Genomic DNA, 15584 nt, shown 5'->3' on the forward strand with positions numbered 1-15584 from the left:
CTGACGAGACCAGGTGCGTTCTACGTGATATGGCCGTTGACATTCAAAAATGAAAATTTACCCTCCCAGTCCCAATGGATGAATAGAAAATCACTTCAAAGTTATTGAAATGTTTGTTCATTGAATTCGGACTGGTAACCATCGCGAATAAAAAAACGCGATAAACTTTGAAAAACTCTCAATGGAATTCATCCAGAATCATTCCTATAGATGAATTGAACCTATCCCTGTGTCATTGAAATTTTTGATCTACGAATTTGGACTGGTAACCATCGTGATTGAAAAAAAATTTCAAGAAATTTGTTATTGAAAACAAACTATTCATCGCCAACGACATCCCGTATTCCCAAGCGGTCACCCTTCCAAGTACTAACGGGACTCGACGTAACTTAACTTCTGGGAGCTGACGAGACCAGGTGCGTTCTACGTGATATGGCCGTTGACATTCAAAAATGAAAATTTACCCTCCCAGTCCCAATGGATGAATAGAAAATCACTTCAAAGTGATAGAAATGTTTGTTCATTGAATTCGGACTGGTAACCATCGCGAATAAAAAAACGCGATAAACTTTGAAAAACTCTCAATGGAATTCATCCAGAATCATTCCTATAGATGAATTGAACCTATCCCTGTGTCATTGAAATTTTTGATCTACGAATTTGGACAGGTAACCATCGTGATTGAAAAAAAATTCCAAGAAATTTGTTATTGAAAACAAACTATTCATCGCCAACGACATTCCGTATTCCCAAGCGGTCACCCTTCCAAGTGCTAACGGGACTCGACGTAACTTAACTTCTGGGAGCTGACGAGACCAGGTGCGTTCTACGTGATATGGCCGTTGACATTCAAAAATGAAAATTTACCCTCCCAGTCCCAATGGATGAATAGAAAATCACTTCAAAGTGATAGAAATGTTTGTTCATTGAATTCGGACTGGTAACCATCGCGAATAAAAAAACGCGATAAACTTTGAAAAACTCTCAATGGAATTCATCCAGAATCATTCCTATAGATGAATTGAACCTATCCCTGTGTCATTGAAATTTTTGATCTACGAATTTGGACAGGTAACCATCGTGATTGAAAAAAAATTCCAAGAAATTTGTTATTGAAAACAAACTATTCATCGCCAACGACATTCCGTATTCCCAAGCGGTCACCCTTCCAAGTACTAACGGGACTCGACGTAACTTAACTTCTGGGAGCTGACGAGACCAGGTGCGTTCTACGTGATATGGCCGTTGACATTCAAAAATGAAAATTTACCCTCCCAGTCCCAATGGATGAATAGAAAATCACTTCAAAGTGATAGAAATGTTTGTTCATTGAATTTGGACTGGTAACCATCGCGAATAAAAAAACGCGATAAACTTTGAAAAACTCTCAATGGAATTCATCCAGAATCATTCCTATAGATGAATTGAACCTATCCCTGTGTCATTGAAATTTTTGATCTACGAATTTGGACTGGTAACCATCGTGATTGAAAAAAATTTCAAGAAATTTGTTATTGAAAACAAACTATTCATCGCCAACGACATTCCGTATTCCCAAGCGGTCACCCTTCCAAGTACTAACGGGACTCGACGTAACTTAACTTCTGGGAGCTGACGAGACCAGGTGCGTTCTACGTGATATGGCCGTTGACATTCAAAAATGAAAATTTACCCTCCCAGTCCCAATGGATGAATAGAAAATTACTTCAAAGTGATTGAAATGTTTGTTCATTGAATTCGGACTGGTAATCATCGCGAATAAAAAAACGCGATAAACTTTGAAAAACTCTCAATGGAATTCATCCAGAATCATTCCTATAGATGAATTGAACCTATCCCTGTGTCATTGAAATTTTTGATCTACGAATTTGGACTGGTAACCATCGTGATTGAAAAAAAATTTCAATAAATTTGTTATTGAAAACAAACTATTCATCGCCAACGACATTCCGTATTCCCAAGCGGTCACCCTTCCAAGTGCTAACGGGACTCGACGTAACTTAACTTCTGGGAGCTGACGAGACCAGGTGCGTTCTACGTGATATGGCCGTTGACATTCAAAAATGAAAATTTACCCTCCCAGTCCCAATGGATGAATAGAAAATCACTTCAAAGTTATTGAAATGTTTGTTCATTGAATTCGGACTGGTAACCATCGCGAATAAAAAAACGCGATAAACTTTGAAAAACTCTCAATGGAATTCATCCAGAATCATTCCTATAGATGAATTGAACCTATCCCTGTGTCATTGAAATTTTTGATCTACGAATTTGGACTGGTAACCATCGTGATTGAAAAAAAATTTCAAGAAATTTGTTATTGAAAACAAACTATTCATCGCCAACGACATCCCGTATTCCCAAGCGGTCACCCTTCCAAGTACTAACGGGACTCGACGTAACTTAACTTCTGGGAGCTGACGAGACCAGGTGCGTTCCACGTGATATGGCCGTTGACATTCAAAAATGAAAATTTACCCTCCCAGTCCCAATGGATGAATAGAAAATTACTTCAAAGTGATTGAAATGTTTGTTCATTGAATTCGGACTGGTAATCATCGCGAATAAAAAAACGCGATAAACTTTGAAAAACTCTCAATGGAATTCATCCAGAATCATTCCTATAGATGAATTGAACCTATCCCTGTGTCATTGAAATTTTTGATCTACGAATTTGGACTGGTAACCATCGTGATTGAAAAAAAATTTCAAGAAATTTGTTATTGAAAACAAACTATTCATCGCCAACGACATCCCGTATTCCCAAGCGGTCACCCTTCCAAGTACTAACGGGACTCGACGTAACTTAACTTCTGGGAGCTGACGAGACCAGGTGCGTTCTACGTGATATGGCCGTTGACATTCAAAAATGAAAATTTACCCTCCCAGTCCCAATGGATGAATAGAAAATTACTTCAAAGTGATTGAAATGTTTGTTCATTGAATTTGGACTGGTAATCATCGCGAATAAAAAAACGCAATAAACTTTGAAAAACTCTCAATGGAATTCATCCAGAATCATTCCTATAGATGAATTGAACCTATCCCTGTGTCATTGAAATTTTTGATCTACGAATTTGGACTGGTAACCATCGTGATTGAAAAAAAATTTCAAGAAATTTGTTATTGAAAACAAACTATTCATCGCCAACGACATCCCGTATTCCCAAGCGGTCACCCTTCCAAGTACTAACGGGACTCGACGTAACTTAACTTCTGGGAGCTGACGAGACCAGGTGCGTTCCACGTGATATGGCCGTTGACATTCAAAAATGAAAATTTACCCTCCCAGTCCCAATGGATGAATAGAAAATTACTTCAAAGTGATTGAAATGTTTGTTCATTGAATTCGGACTGGTAATCATCGCGAATAAAAAAACGCAATAAACTTTGAAAAACTCTCAATGGAATTCATCCAGAATCATTCCTATAGATGAATTGAACCTATCCCTGTGTCATTGAAATTTTTGATCTACGAATTTGGACTGGTAACCATCGTGATTGAAAAAAAATTTCAAGAAATTTGTTATTGAAAACAAACTATTCATCGCCAACGACATCCCGTATTCCCAAGCGGTCACCCTTCCAAGTACTAACGGGACTCGACGTAACTTAACTTCTGGGAGCTGACGAGACCAGGTGCGTTCCACGTGATATGGCCGTTGACATTCAAAAATGAAAATTTACCCTCCCAGTCCCAATGGATGAATAGAAAATTACTTCAAAGTGATTGAAATGTTTGTTCATTGAATTCGGACTGGTAATCATCGCGAATAAAAAAACGCGATAAACTTTGAAAAACTCTCAATGGAATTCATCCAGAATCATTCCTATAGATGAATTGAACCTATCCCTGTGTCATTGAAATTTTTGATCTACGAATTTGGACTGGTAACCATCGTGATTGAAAAAAAATTTCAAGAAATTTGTTATTGAAAACAAACTATTCATCGCCAACGACATCCCGTATTCCCAAGCGGTCACCCTTCCAAGTACTAACGGGACTCGACGTAACTTAACTTCTGGGAGCTGACGAGACCAGGTGCGTTCTACGTGATATGGCCGTTGACATTCAAAAATGAAAATTTACCCTCCCAGTCCCAATGGATGAATAGAAAATTACTTCAAAGTGATTGAAATGTTTGTTCATTGAATTCGGACTGGTAATCATCGCGAATAAAAAAACGCGATAAACTTTGAAAAACTCTCAATGGAATTCATCCAGAATCATTCCTATAGATGAATTGAACCTATCCCTGTGTCATTGAAATTTTTGATCTACGAATTTGGACTGGTAACCATCGTGATTGAAAAAAAATTTCAAGAAATTTGTTATTGAAAACAAACTATTCATCGCCAACGACATCCCGTATTCCCAAGCGGTCACCCTTCCAAGTACTAACGGGACTCGACGTAACTTAACTTCTGGGAGCTGACGAGACCAGGTGCGTTCTACGTGATATGGCCGTTGACATTCAAAAATGAAAATTTACCCTCCCAGTCCCAATGGATGAATAGAAAATTACTTCAAAGTGATTGAAATGTTTGTTCATTGAATTCGGACTGGTAATCATCGCGAATAAAAAAACGCGATAAACTTTGAAAAACTCTCAATGGAATTCATCCAGAATCATTCCTATAGATGAATTGAACCTATCCCTGTGTCATTGAAATTTTTGATCTACGAATTTGGACTGGTAACCATCGTGATTGAAAAAAAATTTCAATAAATTTGTTATTGAAAACAAACTATTCATCGCCAACGACATTCCGTATTCCCAAGCGGTCACCCTTCCAAGTGCTAACGGGACTCGACGTAAATTAACTTCTGGGAGCTGACGAGACCAGGTGCGTTCTACGTGATATGGCCGTTGACATTCAAAAATGAAAATTTACCCTCCCAGTCCCAATGGATGAATAGAAAATCACTTCAAAGTGATAGAAATGTTTGTTCATTGAATTTGGACTGGTAACCATCGCGAATAAAAAAACGCGATAAACTTTGAAAAACTCTCAATGGAATTCATCCAGAATCATTCCTATAGATGAATTGAACCTATCCCTGTGTCATTGAAATTTTTGATCTACGAATTTGGACTGGTAACCATCGTGATTGAAAAAAATTCCAAGAAATTTGTTATTGAAAACAAACTATTCATCGCCAACGACATTCCGTATTCCCAAGCGGTCACCCTTCCAAGTGCTAACGGGACTCGACGTAACTTAACTTCTGGGAGCTGACGAGACCAGGTGCGTTCTACGTGATATGGCCGTTGACATTCAAAAATGAAAATTTACCCTCCCAGTCCCAATGGATGAATAGAAAATCACTTCAAAGTTATTGAAATGTTTGTTCATTGAATTTGGACTGGTAACCATCGCGAATAAAAAAACGCGATAAACTTTGAAAAACTCTCAATGGAATTCATCCAGAATCATTCCTATAGATGAATTGAACCTATCCCTGTGTCATTGAAATTTTTGATCTACGAATTTGGACAGGTAACCATCGTGATTGAAAAAAAATTCCAAGAAATTTGTTATTGAAAACAAACTATTCATCGCCAACGACATTCCGTATTCCCAAGCGGTCACCCTTCCAAGTACTAACGGGACTCGACGTAACTTAACTTCTGGGAGCTGACGAGACCAGGTGCGTTCTACGTGATATGGCCGTTGACATTCAAAAATGAAAATTTACCCTCCCAGTCCCAATGGATGAATAGAAAATTACTTCAAAGTGATTGAAATGTTTGTTCATTGAATTCGGACTGGTAATCATCGCGAATAAAAAAACGCGATAAACTTTGAAAAACTCTCAATGGAATTCATCCAGAATCATTCCTATAGATGAATTGAACCTATCCCTGTGTCATTGAAATTTTTGATCTACGAATTTGGACTGGTAACCATCGTGATTGAAAAAAAATTTCAAGAAATTTGTTATTGAAAACAAACTATTCATCGCCAACGACATTCCGTATTCCCAAGCGGTCACCCTTCCAAGTACTAACGGGACTCGACGTAACTTAACTTCTGGGAGCTGACGAGACCAGGTGCGTTCTACGTGATATGGCCGTTGACATTCAAAAATGAAAATTTACCCTCCCAGTCCCAATGGATGAATAGAAAATTACTTCAAAGTGATTGAAATGTTTGTTCATTGAATTCGGACTGGTAATCATCGCGAATAAAAAAACGCGATAAACTTTGAAAAACTCTCAATGGAATTCATCCAGAATCATTCCTATAGATGAATTGAACCTATCCCTGTGTCATTGAAATTTTTGATCTACGAATTTGGACTGGTAACCATCGTGATTGAAAAAAAATTCCAAGAAATTTGTTATTGAAAACAAACTATTCATCGCCAACGACATTCCGTATTCCCAAGCGGTCACCCTTCCAAGTACTAACGGGACTCGACGTAACTTAACTTCTGGGAGCTGACGAGACCAGGTGCGTTCTACGTGATATGGCCGTTGACATTCAAAAATGAAAATTTACCCTCCCAGTCCCAATGGATGAATAGAAAATCACTTCAAAGTTATTGAAATGTTTGTTCATTGAATTTGGACTGGTAACCATCGCGAATAAAAAAACGCGATAAACTTTGAAAAACTCTCAATGGAATTCATCCAGAATCATTCCTATAGATGAATTGAACCTATCCCTGTGTCATTGAAATTTTTGATCTACGAATTTGGACAGGTAACCATCGTGATTGAAAAAAAATTCCAAGAAATTTGTTATTGAAAACAAACTATTCATCGCCAACGACATTCCGTATTCCCAAGCGGTCACCCTTCCAAGTACTAACGGGACTCGACGTAACTTAACTTCTGGGAGCTGACGAGACCAGGTGCGTTCTACGTGATATGGCCGTTGACATTCAAAAATGAAAATTTACCCTCCCAGTCCCAATGGATGAATAGAAAATTACTTCAAAGTGATTGAAATGTTTGTTCATTGAATTCGGACTGGTAATCATCGCGAATAAAAAAACGCGATAAACTTTGAAAAACTCTCAATGGAATTCATCCAGAATCATTCCTATAGATGAATTGAACCTATCCCTGTGTCATTGAAATTTTTGATCTACGAATTTGGACTGGTAACCATCGTGATTGAAAAAAAATTTCAAGAAATTTGTTATTGAAAACAAACTATTCATCGCCAACGACATTCCGTATTCCCAAGCGGTCACCCTTCCAAGTACTAACGGGACTCGACGTAACTTAACTTCTGGGAGCTGACGAGACCAGGTGCGTTCTACGTGATATGGCCGTTGACATTCAAAAATGAAAATTTACCCTCCCAGTCCCAATGGATGAATAGAAAATTACTTCAAAGTGATTGAAATGTTTGTTCATTGAATTCGGACTGGTAATCATCGCGAATAAAAAAACGCGATAAACTTTGAAAAACTCTCAATGGAATTCATCCAGAATCATTCCTATAGATGAATTGAACCTATCCCTGTGTCATTGAAATTTTTGATCTACGAATTTGGACTGGTAACCATCGTGATTGAAAAAAAATTTCAAGAAATTTGTTATTGAAAACAAACTATTCATCGCCAACGACATCCCGTATTCCCAAGCGGTCACCCTTCCAAGTACTAACGGGACTCGACGTAACTTAACTTCTGGGAGCTGACGAGACCAGGTGCGTTCTACGTGATATGGCCGTTGACATTCAAAAATGAAAATTTACCCTCCCAGTCCCAATGGATGAATAGAAAATTACTTCAAAGTGATTGAAATGTTTGTTCATTGAATTCGGACTGGTAATCATCGCGAATAAAAAAACGCGATAAACTTTGAAAAACTCTCAATGGAATTCATCCAGAATCATTCCTATAGATGAATTGAACCTATCCCTGTGTCATTGAAATTTTTGATCTACGAATTTGGACTGGTAACCATCGTGATTGAAAAAAAATTTCAATAAATTTGTTATTGAAAACAAACTATTCATCGCCAACGACATTCCGTATTCCCAAGCGGTCACCCTTCCAAGTGCTAACGGGACTCGACGTAACTTAACTTCTGGGAGCTGACGAGACCAGGTGCGTTCTACGTGATATGGCCGTTGACATTCAAAAATGAAAATTTACCCTCCCAGTCCCAATGGATGAATAGAAAATCACTTCAAAGTGATAGAAATGTTTGTTCATTGAATTTGGACTGGTAACCATCGCGAATAAAAAAACGCGATAAACTTTGAAAAACTCTCAATGGAATTCATCCAGAATCATTCCTATAGATGAATTGAACCTATCCCTGTGTCATTGAAATTTTTGATCTACGAATTTGGACTGGTAACCATCGTGATTGAAAAAAAATTCCAAGAAATTTGTTATTGAAAACAAACTATTCATCGCCAACGACATTCCGTATTCCCAAGCGGTCACCCTTCCAAGTGCTAACGGGACTCGACGTAACTTAACTTCTGGGAGCTGACGAGACCAGGTGCGTTCTACGTGATATGGCCGTTGACATTCAAAAATGAAAATTTACCCTCCCAGTCCCAATGGATGAATAGAAAATCACTTCAAAGTTATTGAAATGTTTGTTCATTGAATTTGGACTGGTAACCATCGCGAATAAAAAAACGCGATAAACTTTGAAAAACTCTCAATGGAATTCATCCAGAATCATTCCTATAGATGAATTGAACCTATCCCTGTGTCATTGAAATTTTTGATCTACGAATTTGGACAGGTAACCATCGTGATTGAAAAAAAATTCCAAGAAATTTGTTATTGAAAACAAACTATTCATCGCCAACGACATTCCGTATTCCCAAGCGGTCACCCTTCCAAGTACTAACGGGACTCGACGTAACTTAACTTCTGGGAGCTGACGAGACCAGGTGCGTTCTACGTGATATGGCCGTTGACATTCAAAAATGAAAATTTACCCTCCCAGTCCCAATGGATGAATAGAAAATTACTTCAAAGTGATTGAAATGTTTGTTCATTGAATTCGGACTGGTAATCATCGCGAATAAAAAAACGCGATAAACTTTGAAAAACTCTCAATGGAATTCATCCAGAATCATTCCTATAGATGAATTGAACCTATCCCTGTGTCATTGAAATTTTTGATCTACGAATTTGGACTGGTAACCATCGTGATTGAAAAAAAATTTCAAGAAATTTGTTATTGAAAACAAACTATTCATCGCCAACGACATTCCGTATTCCCAAGCGGTCACCCTTCCAAGTGCTAACGGGACTCGACGTAACTTAACTTCTGGGAGCTGACGAGACCAGGTGCGTTCTACGTGATATGGCCGTTGACATTCAAAAATGAAAATTTACCCTCCCAGTCCCAATGGATGAATAGAAAATCACTTCAAAGTTATTGAAATGTTTGTTCATTGAATTTGGACTGGTAACCATCGCGAATAAAAAAACGCGATAAACTTTGAAAAACTCTCAATGGAATTCATCCAGAATCATTCCTATAGATGAATTGAACCTATCCCTGTGTCATTGAAATTTTTGATCTACGAATTTGGACAGGTAACCATCGTGATTGAAAAAAAATTCCAAGAAATTTGTTATTGAAAACAAACTATTCATCGCCAACGACATTCCGTATTCCCAAGCGGTCACCCTTCCAAGTACTAACGGGACTCGACGTAACTTAACTTCTGGGAGCTGACGAGACCAGGTGCGTTCTACGTGATATGGCCGTTGACATTCAAAAATGAAAATTTACCCTCCCAGTCCCAATGGATGAATAGAAAATTACTTCAAAGTGATTGAAATGTTTGTTCATTGAATTCGGACTGGTAATCATCGCGAATAAAAAAACGCGATAAACTTTGAAAAACTCTCAATGGAATTCATCCAGAATCATTCCTATAGATGAATTGAACCTATCCCTGTGTCATTGAAATTTTTGATCTACGAATTTGGACTGGTAACCATCGTGATTGAAAAAAAATTTCAAGAAATTTGTTATTGAAAACAAACTATTCATCGCCAACGACATTCCGTATTCCCAAGCGGTCACCCTTCCAAGTACTAACGGGACTCGACGTAACTTAACTTCTGGGAGCTGACGAGACCAGGTGCGTTCTACGTGATATGGCCGTTGACATTCAAAAATGAAAATTTACCCTCCCAGTCCCAATGGATGAATAGAAAATTACTTCAAAGTGATTGAAATGTTTGTTCATTGAATTCGGACTGGTAATCATCGCGAATAAAAAAACGCGATAAACTTTGAAAAACTCTCAATGGAATTCATCCAGAATCATTCCTATAGATGAATTGAACCTATCCCTGTGTCATTGAAATTTTTGATCTACGAATTTGGACTGGTAACCATCGTGATTGAAAAAAAATTCCAAGAAATTTGTTATTGAAAACAAACTATTCATCGCCAACGACATTCCGTATTCCCAAGCGGTCACCCTTCCAAGTACTAACGGGACTCGACGTAACTTAACTTCTGGGAGCTGACGAGACCAGGTGCGTTCTACGTGATATGGCCGTTGACATTCAAAAATGAAAATTTACCCTCCCAGTCCCAATGGATGAATAGAAAATCACTTCAAAGTTATTGAAATGTTTGTTCATTGAATTTGGACTGGTAACCATCGCGAATAAAAAAACGCGATAAACTTTGAAAAACTCTCAATGGAATTCATCCAGAATCATTCCTATAGATGAATTGAACCTATCCCTGTGTCATTGAAATTTTTGATCTACGAATTTGGACAGGTAACCATCGTGATTGAAAAAAAATTCCAAGAAATTTGTTATTGAAAACAAACTATTCATCGCCAACGACATTCCGTATTCCCAAGCGGTCACCCTTCCAAGTACTAACGGGACTCGACGTAACTTAACTTCTGGGAGCTGACGAGACCAGGTGCGTTCTACGTGATATGGCCGTTGACATTCAAAAATGAAAATTTACCCTCCCAGTCCCAATGGATGAATAGAAAATTACTTCAAAGTGATTGAAATGTTTGTTCATTGAATTCGGACTGGTAATCATCGCGAATAAAAAAACGCGATAAACTTTGAAAAACTCTCAATGGAATTCATCCAGAATCATTCCTATAGATGAATTGAACCTATCCCTGTGTCATTGAAATTTTTGATCTACGAATTTGGACTGGTAACCATCGTGATTGAAAAAAAATTTCAAGAAATTTGTTATTGAAAACAAACTATTCATCGCCAACGACATTCCGTATTCCCAAGCGGTCACCCTTCCAAGTACTAACGGGACTCGACGTAACTTAACTTCTGGGAGCTGACGAGACCAGGTGCGTTCTACGTGATATGGCCGTTGACATTCAAAAATGAAAATTTACCCTCCCAGTCCCAATGGATGAATAGAAAATTACTTCAAAGTGATTGAAATGTTTGTTCATTGAATTCGGACTGGTAATCATCGCGAATAAAAAAACGCGATAAACTTTGAAAAACTCTCAATGGAATTCATCCAGAATCATTCCTATAGATGAATTGAACCTATCCCTGTGTCATTGAAATTTTTGATCTACGAATTTGGACTGGTAACCATCGTGATTGAAAAAAAATTCCAAGAAATTTGTTATTGAAAACAAACTATTCATCGCCAACGACATTCCGTATTCCCAAGCGGTCACCCTTCCAAGTACTAACGGGACTCGACGTAACTTAACTTCTGGGAGCTGACGAGACCAGGTGCGTTCTACGTGATATGGCCGTTGACATTCAAAAATGAAAATTTACCCTCCCAGTCCCAATGGATGAATAGAAAATTACTTCAAAGTGATTGAAATGTTTGTTCATTGAATTCGGACTGGTAATCATCGCGAATAAAAAAACGCGATAAACTTTGAAAAACTCTCAATGGAATTCATCCAGAATCATTCCTATAGATGAATTGAACCTATCCCTGTGTCATTGAAATTTTTGATCTACGAATTTGGACTGGTAACCATCGTGATTGAAAAAAAATTTCAAGAAATTTGTTATTGAAAACAAACTATTCATCGCCAACGACATCCCGTTTTCCCAAGCGGTCACCCTTCCAAGTACTAACGGGACTCGACGTAACTTAACTTCTGGGAGCTGACGAGACCAGGTGCGTTCTACGTGATATGGCCGTTGACATTCAAAAATGAAAATTTACCCTCCCAGTCCCAATGGATGAATAGAAAATTACTTCAAAGTGATTGAAATGTTTGTTCATTGAATTCGGACTGGTAATCATCGCGAATAAAAAAACGCGATAAACTTTGAAAAACTCTCAATGGAATTCATCCAGAATCATTCCTATAGATGAATTGAACCTATCCCTGTGTCATTGAAATTTTTGATCTACGAATTTGGACTGGTAACCATCGTGATTGAAAAAAAATTTCAAGAAATTTGTTATTGAAAACAAACTATTCATCGCCAACGACATCCCGTATTCCCAAGCGGTCATCCTTCCAAGTACTAACGGGACTCGACGTAACTTAACTTCTGGGAGCTGACGAGACCAGGTGCGTTCTACGTGATATGGCCGTTGACATTCAAAAATGAAAATTTACCCTCCCAGTCCCAATGGATGAATAGAAAATTACTTCAAAGTGATTGAAATGTTTGTTCATTGAATTCGGACTGGTAATCATCGCAAATAAAAAAACGCGATAAACTTTGAAAAACTCTCAATGGAATTCATCCAGAATCATTCCTATAGATGAATTGAACCTATCCCTGTGTCATTGAAATTTTTGATCTACGAATTTAGACTGGTAACCATCGTGATTGAAAAAAAATTTCAAGAAATTTGTTATTGAAAACAAACTATTCATCGCCAACGACATCCCGTATTCCCAAGCGGTCACCCTTCCAAGTACTAACGGGACTCGACGTAACTTAACTTCTGGGAGCTGACGAGACCAGGTGCGTTCTACGTGATATGGCCGTTGACATTCAAAAATGAAAATTTACCCTCCCAGTCCCAATGGATGAATAGAAAATTACTTCAAAGTGATTGAAATGTTTGTTCATTGAATTCGGACTGGTAATCATCGCGAATAAAAAAACGCGATAAACTTTGAAAAACTCTCAATGGAATTCATCCAGAATCATTCCTATAGATGAATTGAACCTATCCCTGTGTCATTGAAATTTTTGATCTACGAATTTGGACTGGTAACCATCGTGATTGAAAAAAAATTTCAAGAAATTTGTTATTGAAAACAAACTATTCATCGCCAACGACATTCCGTATTCCCAAGCGGTCACCCTTCCAAGTACTAACGGGACTCGACGTAACTTAACTTCTGGGAGCTGACGAGACCAGGTGCGTTCTACGTGATATGGCCGTTGACATTCAAAAATGAAAATTTACCCTCCCAGTCCCAATGGATGAATAGAAAATTACTTCAAAGTGATTGAAATGTTTGTTCATTGAATTCGGACTGGTAATCATCGCGAATAAAAAAACGCGATAAACTTTGAAAAACTCTCAATGGAATTCATCCAGAATCATTCCTATAGATGAATTGAACCTATCCCTGTGTCATTGAAATTTTTGATCTACGAATTTGGACTGGTAACCATCGTGATTGAAAAAAAATTCCAAGAAATTTGTTATTGAAAACAAACTATTCATCGCCAACGACATTCCGTATTCCCAAGCGGTCACCCTTCCAAGTACTAACGGGACTCGACGTAACTTAACTTCTGGGAGCTGACGAGACCAGGTGCGTTCTACGTGATATGGCCGTTGACATTCAAAAATGAAAATTTACCCTCCCAGTCCCAATGGATGAATAGAAAATTACTTCAAAGTGATTGAAATGTTTGTTCATTGAATTCGGACTGGTAATCATCGCGAATAAAAAAACGCGATAAACTTTGAAAAACTCTCAATGGAATTCATCCAGAATCATTCCTATAGATGAATTGAACCTATCCCTGTGTCATTGAAATTTTTGATCTACGAATTTGGACTGGTAACCATCGTGATTGAAAAAAAATTTCAAGAAATTTGTTATTGAAAACAAACTATTCATCGCCAACGACATTCCGTATTCCCAAGCGGTCACCCTTCCAAGTACTAACGGGACTCGACGTAACTTAACTTCTGGGAGCTGACGAGACCAGGTGCGTTCTACGTGATATGGCCGTTGACATTCAAAAATGAAAATTTACCCTCCCAGTCCCAATGGATGAATAGAAAATTACTTCAAAGTGATTGAAATGTTTGTTCATTGAATTCGGACTGGTAATCATCGCGAATAAAAAAACGCGATAAACTTTGAAAAACTCTCAATGGAATTCATCCAGAATCATTCCTATAGATGAATTGAACCTATCCCTGTGTCATTGAAATTTTTGATCTACGAATTTGGACTGGTAACCATCGTGATTGAAAAAAAATTCCAAGAAATTTGTTATTGAAAACAAACTATTCATCGCCAACGACATTCCGTATTCCCAAGCGGTCACCCTTCCAAGTACTAACGGGACTCGACGTAACTTAACTTCTGGGAGCTGACGAGACCAGGTGCGTTCTACGTGATATGGCCGTTGACATTCAAAAATGAAAATTTACCCTCCCAGTCCCAATGGATGAATAGAAAATTACTTCAAAGTGATTGAAATGTTTGTTCATTGAATTCGGACTGGTAATCATCGCGAATAAAAAAACGCGATAAACTTTGAAAAACTCTCAATGGAATTCATCCAGAATCATTCCTATAGATGAATTGAACCTATCCCTGTGTCATTGAAATTTTTGATCTACGAATTTGGACTGGTAACCATCGTGATTGAAAAAAAATTTCAAGAAATTTGTTATTGAAAACAAACTATTCATCGCCAACGACATCCCGTTTTCCCAAGCGGTCACCCTTCCAAGTACTAACGGGACTCGACGTAACTTAACTTCTGGGAGCTGACGAGACCAGGTGCGTTCTACGTGATATGGCCGTTGACATTCAAAAATGAAAATTTACCCTCCCAGTCCCAATGGATGAATAGAAAATTACTTCAAAGTGATTGAAATGTTTGTTCATTGAATTCGGACTGGTAATCATCGCGAATAAAAAAACGCGATAAACTTTGAAAAACTCTCAATGGAATTCATCCAGAATCATTCCTATAGATGAATTGAACCTATCCCTGTGTCATTGAAATTTTTGATCTACGAATTTGGACTGGTAACCATCGTGATTGAAAAAAAATTTCAAGAAATTTGTTATTGAAAACAAACTATTCATCGCCAACGACATCCCGTATTCCCAAGCGGTCATCCTTCCAAGTACTAACGGGACTCGACGTAACTTAACTTCTGGGAGCTGACGAGACCAGGTGCGTTCTACGTGATATGGCCGTTGACATTCAAAAATGAAAATTTACCCTCCCAGTCCCAATGGATGAATAGAAAATTACTTCAAAGTGATTGAAATGTTTGTTCATTGAATTCGGACTGGTAATCATCGCAAATAAAAAAACGCGATAAACTTTGAAAAACTCTCAATGGAATTCATCCAGAATCATTCCTATAGATGAATTGAACCTATCCCTGTGTCATTGAAATTTTTGATCTACGAATTTAGACTGGTAACCA

General features: G+C 37.9%; 38 pseudogenes; all 38 read right to left on the reverse strand.

Moving 5' to 3' along the window:
- Positions 1-325: 325 nt before the first annotated feature.
- LOC124323159 lies at positions 326-444 on the reverse strand (annotated as a pseudogene).
- Positions 445-728: 284 nt separating this feature from the next.
- LOC124321907 lies at positions 729-847 on the reverse strand (annotated as a pseudogene).
- A 284-nt stretch (positions 848-1131) lies between these two features.
- On the reverse strand, positions 1132-1250 carry LOC124321716 (annotated as a pseudogene).
- A 283-nt stretch (positions 1251-1533) lies between these two features.
- On the reverse strand, positions 1534-1652 carry LOC124321717 (annotated as a pseudogene).
- Positions 1653-1936: 284 nt separating this feature from the next.
- LOC124321908 lies at positions 1937-2055 on the reverse strand (annotated as a pseudogene).
- A 284-nt stretch (positions 2056-2339) lies between these two features.
- Positions 2340-2458, reverse strand: LOC124321592 (annotated as a pseudogene).
- A 284-nt stretch (positions 2459-2742) lies between these two features.
- On the reverse strand, positions 2743-2861 carry LOC124323160 (annotated as a pseudogene).
- Positions 2862-3145: 284 nt separating this feature from the next.
- On the reverse strand, positions 3146-3264 carry LOC124321593 (annotated as a pseudogene).
- Positions 3265-3548: 284 nt separating this feature from the next.
- On the reverse strand, positions 3549-3667 carry LOC124321595 (annotated as a pseudogene).
- A 284-nt stretch (positions 3668-3951) lies between these two features.
- Positions 3952-4070, reverse strand: LOC124323161 (annotated as a pseudogene).
- Positions 4071-4354: 284 nt separating this feature from the next.
- On the reverse strand, positions 4355-4473 carry LOC124323162 (annotated as a pseudogene).
- Positions 4474-4757: 284 nt separating this feature from the next.
- LOC124321941 lies at positions 4758-4876 on the reverse strand (annotated as a pseudogene).
- A 283-nt stretch (positions 4877-5159) lies between these two features.
- Positions 5160-5278, reverse strand: LOC124321909 (annotated as a pseudogene).
- Positions 5279-5562: 284 nt separating this feature from the next.
- Positions 5563-5681, reverse strand: LOC124321718 (annotated as a pseudogene).
- Positions 5682-5965: 284 nt separating this feature from the next.
- Positions 5966-6084, reverse strand: LOC124321720 (annotated as a pseudogene).
- A 284-nt stretch (positions 6085-6368) lies between these two features.
- LOC124321721 lies at positions 6369-6487 on the reverse strand (annotated as a pseudogene).
- A 284-nt stretch (positions 6488-6771) lies between these two features.
- On the reverse strand, positions 6772-6890 carry LOC124321722 (annotated as a pseudogene).
- Positions 6891-7174: 284 nt separating this feature from the next.
- On the reverse strand, positions 7175-7293 carry LOC124321723 (annotated as a pseudogene).
- A 284-nt stretch (positions 7294-7577) lies between these two features.
- Positions 7578-7696, reverse strand: LOC124323163 (annotated as a pseudogene).
- A 284-nt stretch (positions 7697-7980) lies between these two features.
- On the reverse strand, positions 7981-8099 carry LOC124321910 (annotated as a pseudogene).
- A 284-nt stretch (positions 8100-8383) lies between these two features.
- Positions 8384-8502, reverse strand: LOC124321911 (annotated as a pseudogene).
- A 284-nt stretch (positions 8503-8786) lies between these two features.
- Positions 8787-8905, reverse strand: LOC124321724 (annotated as a pseudogene).
- Positions 8906-9189: 284 nt separating this feature from the next.
- LOC124321912 lies at positions 9190-9308 on the reverse strand (annotated as a pseudogene).
- A 284-nt stretch (positions 9309-9592) lies between these two features.
- On the reverse strand, positions 9593-9711 carry LOC124321726 (annotated as a pseudogene).
- A 284-nt stretch (positions 9712-9995) lies between these two features.
- On the reverse strand, positions 9996-10114 carry LOC124321728 (annotated as a pseudogene).
- A 284-nt stretch (positions 10115-10398) lies between these two features.
- Positions 10399-10517, reverse strand: LOC124321729 (annotated as a pseudogene).
- Positions 10518-10801: 284 nt separating this feature from the next.
- Positions 10802-10920, reverse strand: LOC124321730 (annotated as a pseudogene).
- Positions 10921-11204: 284 nt separating this feature from the next.
- Positions 11205-11323, reverse strand: LOC124321731 (annotated as a pseudogene).
- Positions 11324-11607: 284 nt separating this feature from the next.
- LOC124321732 lies at positions 11608-11726 on the reverse strand (annotated as a pseudogene).
- Positions 11727-12010: 284 nt separating this feature from the next.
- Positions 12011-12129, reverse strand: LOC124321557 (annotated as a pseudogene).
- A 284-nt stretch (positions 12130-12413) lies between these two features.
- LOC124321634 lies at positions 12414-12532 on the reverse strand (annotated as a pseudogene).
- Positions 12533-12816: 284 nt separating this feature from the next.
- LOC124323164 lies at positions 12817-12935 on the reverse strand (annotated as a pseudogene).
- Positions 12936-13219: 284 nt separating this feature from the next.
- Positions 13220-13338, reverse strand: LOC124321733 (annotated as a pseudogene).
- Positions 13339-13622: 284 nt separating this feature from the next.
- LOC124321734 lies at positions 13623-13741 on the reverse strand (annotated as a pseudogene).
- Positions 13742-14025: 284 nt separating this feature from the next.
- Positions 14026-14144, reverse strand: LOC124321735 (annotated as a pseudogene).
- Positions 14145-14428: 284 nt separating this feature from the next.
- Positions 14429-14547, reverse strand: LOC124321736 (annotated as a pseudogene).
- Positions 14548-14831: 284 nt separating this feature from the next.
- LOC124321559 lies at positions 14832-14950 on the reverse strand (annotated as a pseudogene).
- Positions 14951-15234: 284 nt separating this feature from the next.
- On the reverse strand, positions 15235-15353 carry LOC124321635 (annotated as a pseudogene).
- Positions 15354-15584: the final 231 nt, after the last annotated feature.

This window comes from Daphnia pulicaria, chromosome 1 (genome assembly GCF_021234035.1).
Source record: "Daphnia pulicaria isolate SC F1-1A chromosome 1, SC_F0-13Bv2, whole genome shotgun sequence".
NCBI classification, from domain to species: Eukaryota; Metazoa; Arthropoda; class Branchiopoda; order Diplostraca; family Daphniidae; genus Daphnia; species Daphnia pulicaria.